Raw genomic sequence first — 8,258 nt, forward strand, 5'->3', positions numbered from 1 at the left:
AAAGAAGATCCATAGACGGAAAAGTCGTCCATGAAAACCTCACAAATCTTTTCACAAAAGTCAGAGAATATAGCCATCATGCATATTTGAAAGGTAGCAGGTGCATTACATAGACCAAAAGACATACGTCTATAAGCAAAGGTACCAAAAGGGCAAGTGAAAGTAGTCTTTGATTGATCCTTGGCTGACACAGGTATTTGAGAGAAACCAGAATAACCATCTAGAAAGCAAAAATGTGTATGTTTGGATAATCTCTCTAGCATTTGATCGATAAAAGGTAAGGGGTAATGATCTTTTTTAGTGGCCTTGTTTAATTTGCGGAATCAATTACCATCCTATAACCTGTAATAATTCTTTGAGGAATCAATTCATCTTTATCATTAGGAAATACAATAATACCTCCCTTCTTAGGGACACAATGGACAGGACTTACCCACTGACTATCAACAACGGGATAAATTATACCTTCCTCAAGTAGCTTTAGTATTTCCTTTGTTACCACTTCTTTCATTTTAGGATTCAACCGTCGTTGATGATCACGAACTGGTTTAGCATCTTCTTCCAAGTTTATTTTATGTTGACATAGAGTGGGGCTAATGCCCTTAAGATCATCAAGAGTATACCCAATAGCAACACGGTGCTTCTTTAGAGTTTTCAATAATCTCTCTTCTTCATGCTCTGAAAGGTTAGCACTAATAATAACATGATATATCTTTTTCTCATCAAGATAAGCATATTTAAGAGTATCAGGCAACGGTTTAAGCTCAAACACGGGATCACCCTTGGGTGGAGGAGGATCCCCTAGGATTTCAACAGGCAAATTGTGTTTCAGAATAGGTTCCTGTTTAAAGAATACTTCATCTATTTCCCTTCTTTCATTCATAAACATATCATTTTCATGGTCTAGCAAATATTGTTCTAAAGGATCACTAAGAGGTACGGCAATAGAAGCAAGACCAATAATTTCATCCTTACTAGGCAGTTCTTCTTCACGGTGTTGTCTACTAAATTTAGAGAAATTAAATTCATGAGACATATCATCTAAACCGATAGTAACAACATCCTTTTTGCAATCTATCTTAGCATTAACAATGTTTAAGAAGGGTCTACCAAATATAATGGGAAAAAGCTATCTTGTGGGGAACCAAGAACAAGAAAATCAGCAGGATATTTAGTTTTCCCACACAAGACTTCAACATCTCTAACAATTCCCATTGGTGAAATAGTATCTCTATTGGCAAGTTTAATTGTGACATCAATATCTTCTAACTCAACAGGTGCAATATCATGCATAATTTCTCTGTATAGGTCAATAGGTATTGCACTAGCACTAGCACCCATATCACATAAGCCATTGTAACAATGATATCCTATTTTAACAGAAATAACATGCATGCCTACCATAGGTCTAGGTTTATCTTTAGCACAAGGTTTAGCAATTCTAGCAGTTTCATCACAGAAATAAATAACATGCCCATCAATATTATCAGCCAAGAGATCTTTAACAATAGCAATATTAGGTTCAACTTTAATTTGCTCAGGAGGTATATAAGTTATAATATTGCTTTTATGAACCACAGTTGAAGCTTTAGCATGATCTTTTATCCTAACAAGAAAAGGTGGTTTCTCAACATAAGCGGTAGGAACGATAGGATCATTATAAGTGATAGTCTTTTCTTCAACTTTAATAGGTGCAACTACTTTTACTTCTATAGGAGGATGATATTTAAACCACTTCGCCTTGGGGAGATCAACATAAGTAGCAAAAGATTCACATAATGAAGCTACTATCTCAGAGTCAAGTCCATATTTAGTGCTAAATTTACGGAAAACATCGGTATCCATAAAAGATTTAACACAATCAAACTTAGGTGTCATACCTGACTCCTTACCTTCGTCGAGGTCCCAATCTTCAGAGTTGCGTTTAATTCTTTCCAATAAATCCCATTTGAATTCAATAGTCTTCATCATAAAAGAGCCAGCACAAGAAGTATCGAGCATGGTGCGATTGCTATCAGAAAGCTGAGCATAAATTTTTTGCATAATAATTTCCCTTGAGAGCTCATGATTGGGGCATGAATATAACATTGATTTAAGCCTCCCCCAAGCTTGAGCGATGCTTTCTCCTTCACGATGCCAAAAATTATATATATAATTGCGATCACGATGAACAAGATGCATAGGATAAAACTTCTGATGAAATTCCAATTTCAATCGTTTGTAGTTCCATGACCTCGTATCATCACATAGCCTATACGATGTCAATGCATCTTCCTTCAAAGATAAAGGAAAGACCTTCTTCTTAATAACCTCTTCGGGTACACCTGCAAGCTTAAATAACCCACAAACTTCATCCACATATATTAGGTGCTCATCGGGATGTAATGTTCCATCTCCTGCAAAAGGTTTAGCTAGCAGTACATTTTTCTATCATACCCGAAGGAATTTCAAAGCAGACATTTTCAGTTTCAGTAGTTTCATTTTCAGTGGGTGCAGTAGGTTGAGGAGCAACTCTTTGCTCTACTGGTCGGGGTGAAGATACCCCGAACAAGCCCCTCGGAGGATTACTTTCCATAGTAACAAGTGACAGTAAATTTCAACACACTATATAAATTTTTCCTTACCAAATTCCACCTACCAAAGGCGCTTCATGCCCCGGCAACGGCGCCAGAAAAGAGTCTTGATGACCCACAAGTATAGGGGATCTATCGTAGTCCTTTCGATAAGTAAGAGTGTCGAACCCAACGAGGAGCAGAAGGAAATGATAAGCGGTTTTCAGCAAGGTATTCTGTGCAAGTACTGAAATAAGTGGTAACAGATAGTTTTGTGATAGGATAATTTGTAACGAGTAACAAGTAACAAAAGTAAATAAAGTGCAGCAAGGTGGCCCAATCCTTTTTGTAGCAAAGGACAAGCCTGGACAAACTCTTATATAGAGAAAAGCGCTCCCGAGGACACATGGGAATATCGTCAAGCTAGTTTTCATCACGTTCATATGATTCACGTTCGGTACTTTGATAATTGGGTCTTTACATTTGTGTCCCTAACTCTATCCCACTACTCACATTTACCCCTAATTTCGAAGTCTGCTCAAATTTGCCCCTCTGCCGTTAAGTGACCTTACAAAAATGCCCTTCCATTCTGTTTCCGTCCGGTCAAAGGGGTTTGACCGTCTACGGGGCGTTTGTTGGACATTTTGCCCTTGCCTCCATGTGCCACTTACATGTGGGACCCAATCAGAAAAAATAAAAAGGAAAGACTCTCCCTCTCACACTCTCTCTCACACACTTGCATGTGGGCCCCAAACAATATAGACAAATAAAAAAAGCCCTCCCACCTCTCTCCCCTACCTCATGACCTCTCTGTCTCACCTCCGGCGAGCGTCGACAGGCCTGATTGTGCGCCGTCGGCACCAGCTCCCCACGCGCCGCAGCCCTCCCTCCATTCCATCCTCCCTCTCCCTCGCTCTCCTGCGACCGTGCCTTGGACTGGCGGCGCGCTCCAATGACCAAAGGCACGGTGACGATGGACGAAATCACAACTCCGGCGACCAACTTGTTGGCGAAGAGTATAGTTCGGACGAGTGCGCTGGGGCGCGTCCAGTGGTACCAACAGAGTGTGAAGGGGTGGTGGGAATCGACCGTGGCGACGAGCTAGGCGGCGGCCGACGGCGGTGCTCGACGGACTCGAGAAGGCGACCATGGATCCAGTGGTTTAGGGGGCTGGGCGACATCATAGGGGCACCACGAACACGACTAAGACATTGATTTGTGGTTTAGCAGCACAAGGGCGGCGAATCGACGATGGCGCTCCGGCGGCCATAGACGAGGAAGACGGTCGATCCGTTCATGTTTGCGAGGTCCTGCTCGAGCTGCTCCTAGGAGTAGACGAAGTCGAGGCGTGCACGTCTCCTGGATAGCTTTTTAGCCGTCTGTGAGGACAATGGCCGCGACAATGGCGAAGGTCATGACGACGGCCGTCCTGGGATGCGCCTGAGGAGAGGAGAGCGAGCGGGGGAAGGGAGGGAAAGTTAGCTATGGTTGTGCAAGGGCTTGCCGGCGTCACTAAGTAGCCCTACTCGAGCTACTACGGCGACAGCTATCGAACAGCGGGCGACGGTGACGCGTGCCGGCGCGTGCAGTCGATGAGCTAACGAAGAAGGCGACTGGGGGAGATGGGTGGGCCTGGCGGGTATGCACATGGGCTGAAAGTGCACATTGCACTTGGGCCAAAAGGAAGCACTCTCTTTCTTCTCTTTAATTTCTGTTTTTTTCAGGGGTAAAAATGTCCAACAAACACCCCATAGATGGTCAAACCCCTTTGACTGGACGGAAACAGAACGGAAGGGCATTTTTGTAAGGTCACTTAACAGTAAAGGGGCAAATTTGAGCAGACTTCGAAATTAGGGGCATATCTGAGTAGGTGGTTTGACTTAGGGACATAAATGCAAATGGCCCTTGATAATTTGGTATGTGGGTGGACCGGTGCTTAGGTGTTGTTCTTACTTGAACAAGCATCCCACTTATGATTAACCTCTATTGCAAGCATCCGCAACTACAACAAAAGTATTAAGGTAAACCTAACCATAGCATGAAACATATGGATCCAAATCAGCCCTTTATGAAGCAACGCATAAACTAGGGTTTAAGCTTATGTCACTCTAGCAACCCATCATCTACTTATTACTTCCCAATGCCTTCCTCTAGGCCCAAATAATGGTAAAGTGTCATGTAGTCGACGTTCACATAACACCACTAGAGGAGAGACAACATACATCTCATCAAAATATTGAATGAATACCAAATTCACATGACTACTAATAGCAAGACTTCTCCCATGTCCTCAGGAACAAAAGTAACTACTCACAAAGCGTAAACATGTTCATAATCAGAGGTGTATTAATGTGCATATAGGATCTGAACATATGATCTTCCACCAATTAAACCAACTAGCATCAACTACAAGGAGTAATTAACACTACTAGCAACCTACTAGCACCAATCCCGGACTTGGAGACAAGAATTGGATACAAGAGATGAAATAGGGTTTTGAGATGAGATGGTGTTGATGAAGATGTTGATGGAGATTGACCTCTACCGATGAGAGGAGCGTTGGTGATGACGATGGCGATGATTTCCCCCTCCGGGAGGGAAGTTTCCCCGGCAGAACAGCTCCGCCAGAACCCTAGATTGGTTCCACCAAGGTTCCGCCTCGTGGCGGCGGAGTTTCGTCTGAGAAGATGGCTTATGATTATTTTCCCATCGAAAGAGTCCATATAGCAGAAGATGGTCACCGGAGGGCCACCAGGGGGCCCACGAGGTAGGGGGCCGCGCCCAGGGGGGTAGGGCGCGCCCCCACCCTCATGGGCAGGGTGTGGCCCCCCTGGTGAAGTTCTTGCGCTCAATGTTTTTTATATATTTGGAAAACATCATCCGCGAAGTTTCAGGACTTTTGGAGCTGTGCAGAATAGGTCTCTAATATTTGCTCCTTTTCCAGCCCAGAATCCCAGCTGCCAGCATTCTCCCTCTTTATGTAAACCTTGTAAAATAAGAGAGAATATGCATAAGTATTGTGACATAATGTGTAATAACAACCCATAATGCAATAAATATTGATATAAAAGCATGATGCAAAATGGACGTATCAACTCCCCCAAGCTTAGATCTCGCTTGTCCTCAAGCGAAAAGCCGAAATCGAAAAATATGTCCACATGTTTAGAGATGAAGGTGTCGATAAAAATAAAATATGGACATGAGGGCATCATGATCATTCTTAGAGCAGCAACTTATATAATTCTTGTCATATGATATCTTATGCTGGAGTAATAATTCAATCACAATATCAAGTATGGATCATAAACTTCATTGAAAACTGTCAAACTATAATCTTAGTCATTGAAGCAATTGCAATTTATCATAACATAGGAAAGAGTCAATGTATAAGAGCTTTTCAGCAAGTCCACATACTCAACTATCATATAGTCTTTCATAATTGCCGACACTCACGCAATACTTATGGGTATCGAGTCTTAACCGGACAGAGAGAAAGATAGGGGCTTATAGTTTTGCCTCCCAACGTCTTACCTCAAGGGTAATGTCAACAGTAATAGTTCATGAAAACTCACTTCCAATTAGCTATATATACCAGGATCTTTCCAACATATTGTGCTTGCCGAAGGATAAATGTAAAAAGGAAGGGTGAAGATCACCATGACTCTTTTGTAGTGTAGGACATAAAAGTAAAAGATAGGCCCTTCGCAGAGGGAAGCAGAGGTTGTCATGTGCTTTTATGGTTGGATGCACAAAATCCTAACGCGAAAGAACGTCCCTTTATATTGCCACTTGTGATATGGACCTTTATTATGCAGTCTGTCACTTTTATTACTTCCATATCACATGATTGTATAAAGCTTATTAACTCCACACCAATCAATCATACATATTTAGAGATCAATTTTTATTGCTTACACAGATGACAACTTACTTGAGGGATCTTACTCAATCTATAGGTTGATATGGTGGACTCTCATGACAAAACTGGTTTAAGGGTATTTGGAAGCCAACTAGTATCTCTACTTGGTGCAATGGCGTTGGCTAGCATGAGGGGGAAAGGCAAGCTCAACATGTTGGAGGATCCAAGACAATATAATTTATCTCAGATGTAAGAAAACATAACCCATTATGTTGTCTTCCTTGTCCAATGTCAACTCTTTAGCATGTCACATTTTAATGAGTGCTCACAATCATAAAAGATGTCCAAGATAGTATATTTATATGTGAAGACCTATCTTTCTTTATTACTTCCTATTAATTGCAACGATGACCAAAACTATGTTTGTCAACCCTCAATAATTTTTATTCATCATACTCTTTCTATGTGAGCTCATTACTCTCCATAAGAGTCACATGATCTCTTTGTTTATTTTTATTTCTTTCTCTTTTCTTCTCTTTTATTTAGGATCATGGCAAAAATAAGCAAGCCCTTGACTTAACACTAATCTTTATTATATAGCTCACAGACTCGATTGCATAGATGGATAATAAAGCAAAACTCACGACTAGATCATACTAAGAACTTTTATTCTACTAGATCAAGATACTACCAAAAGGATCGAACTAAGAAAAACGGTAAAGATAAAAGTGATGGTGATATGGTACCGGGGAACTCCCCCAAGCTTAGCAGTTGCCAAGTGGAGTGCCCATACCAGATACTCAATTCTTCTTTGTTGGTGGAGACGGTGGTGATTTTATTGATAGCGTAGGCTTCTTCCTTAATTTGTGTTTGAGGACAGAATTTCGGTCCCTTAGGTCCTCGATTTCCTGTTCCAGGCTCAGTATCTTTTTGCATAGTTCCTGCTTGTTTTCCTGCAAGAGGCGAAAAGGGATAAACTCGATCTTAGGTTTCTTTACTCTATCTGGGAGGCTTGACTTTTTTAACTCCACATGCATGTCCCCAGGTTGAGGTAGTGGGACTTCATCCTCATCAGAGGTTGTCTCCTCTTTTCCCTTGGGTTCATAGTCTTCTTCTTCTTTCATAGTCCAACCATAATGCTCCACATCCCCATAGACCTTAGGATCTGCAAGGTAATCAGCCACATAGCATTCTCCTTCTGAATCCTGGGACGACATGTTGCTTTGTCTGCAGCAGGACAGCTCAAAACAAAGACAATAGAATTTTGCGTGATACGGGAGTCAAAACCCCCGGGAGGTTATATAATGAATTTTTACCGACCAAAATACGTGTTTTGTAAGAAAACGCAGTCCGGAGAGCACACGAGGCGCCCACGAGGTAGGGGGGCGCGCCCAGGGGGTAGGGCGCGCCCTCCACCCTCGTGGAGCCCTCGTGTCCTTTCCGGACTGCTGCTTATTTTTCTATTTTTCTAAATATTTCAAAACGGAGAAATATTGCCTTAAAACTGTTTTGGAGTCGGTTTACTTACCATGCCACATACCTATTCTTTTTCGGAGTCTGAAACATTCCAGAAAGTGTCCCTTATGTATTCCTCCAGGGTTATGGTTTCAATAACATTGGTTCAACATTTATGGGGTTACCCGAGATATAATGTTTGATTCTTTGACCATTTACCACCTTCGGATTTGTGCCTTCGAAGTTGCTGATTTTTATGGCACCGGAATGGTAGACCTCCTTGATAACGTAGGGACCTTCCCATTTAGAGAGAAGCTTTCCTGCAAAAAATCTTAAACGAGAGTTGTATAGCAATACACAATCACCTACATTAAACTCACGCTTTTGTATCC

Source organism: Triticum urartu, chromosome 7A, assembly GCF_056163025.1.
Source record: "Triticum urartu cultivar PI428250 chromosome 7A, HENAU_Tu73, whole genome shotgun sequence".
NCBI lineage: Eukaryota > Viridiplantae > Streptophyta > Magnoliopsida > Poales > Poaceae > Triticum > Triticum urartu.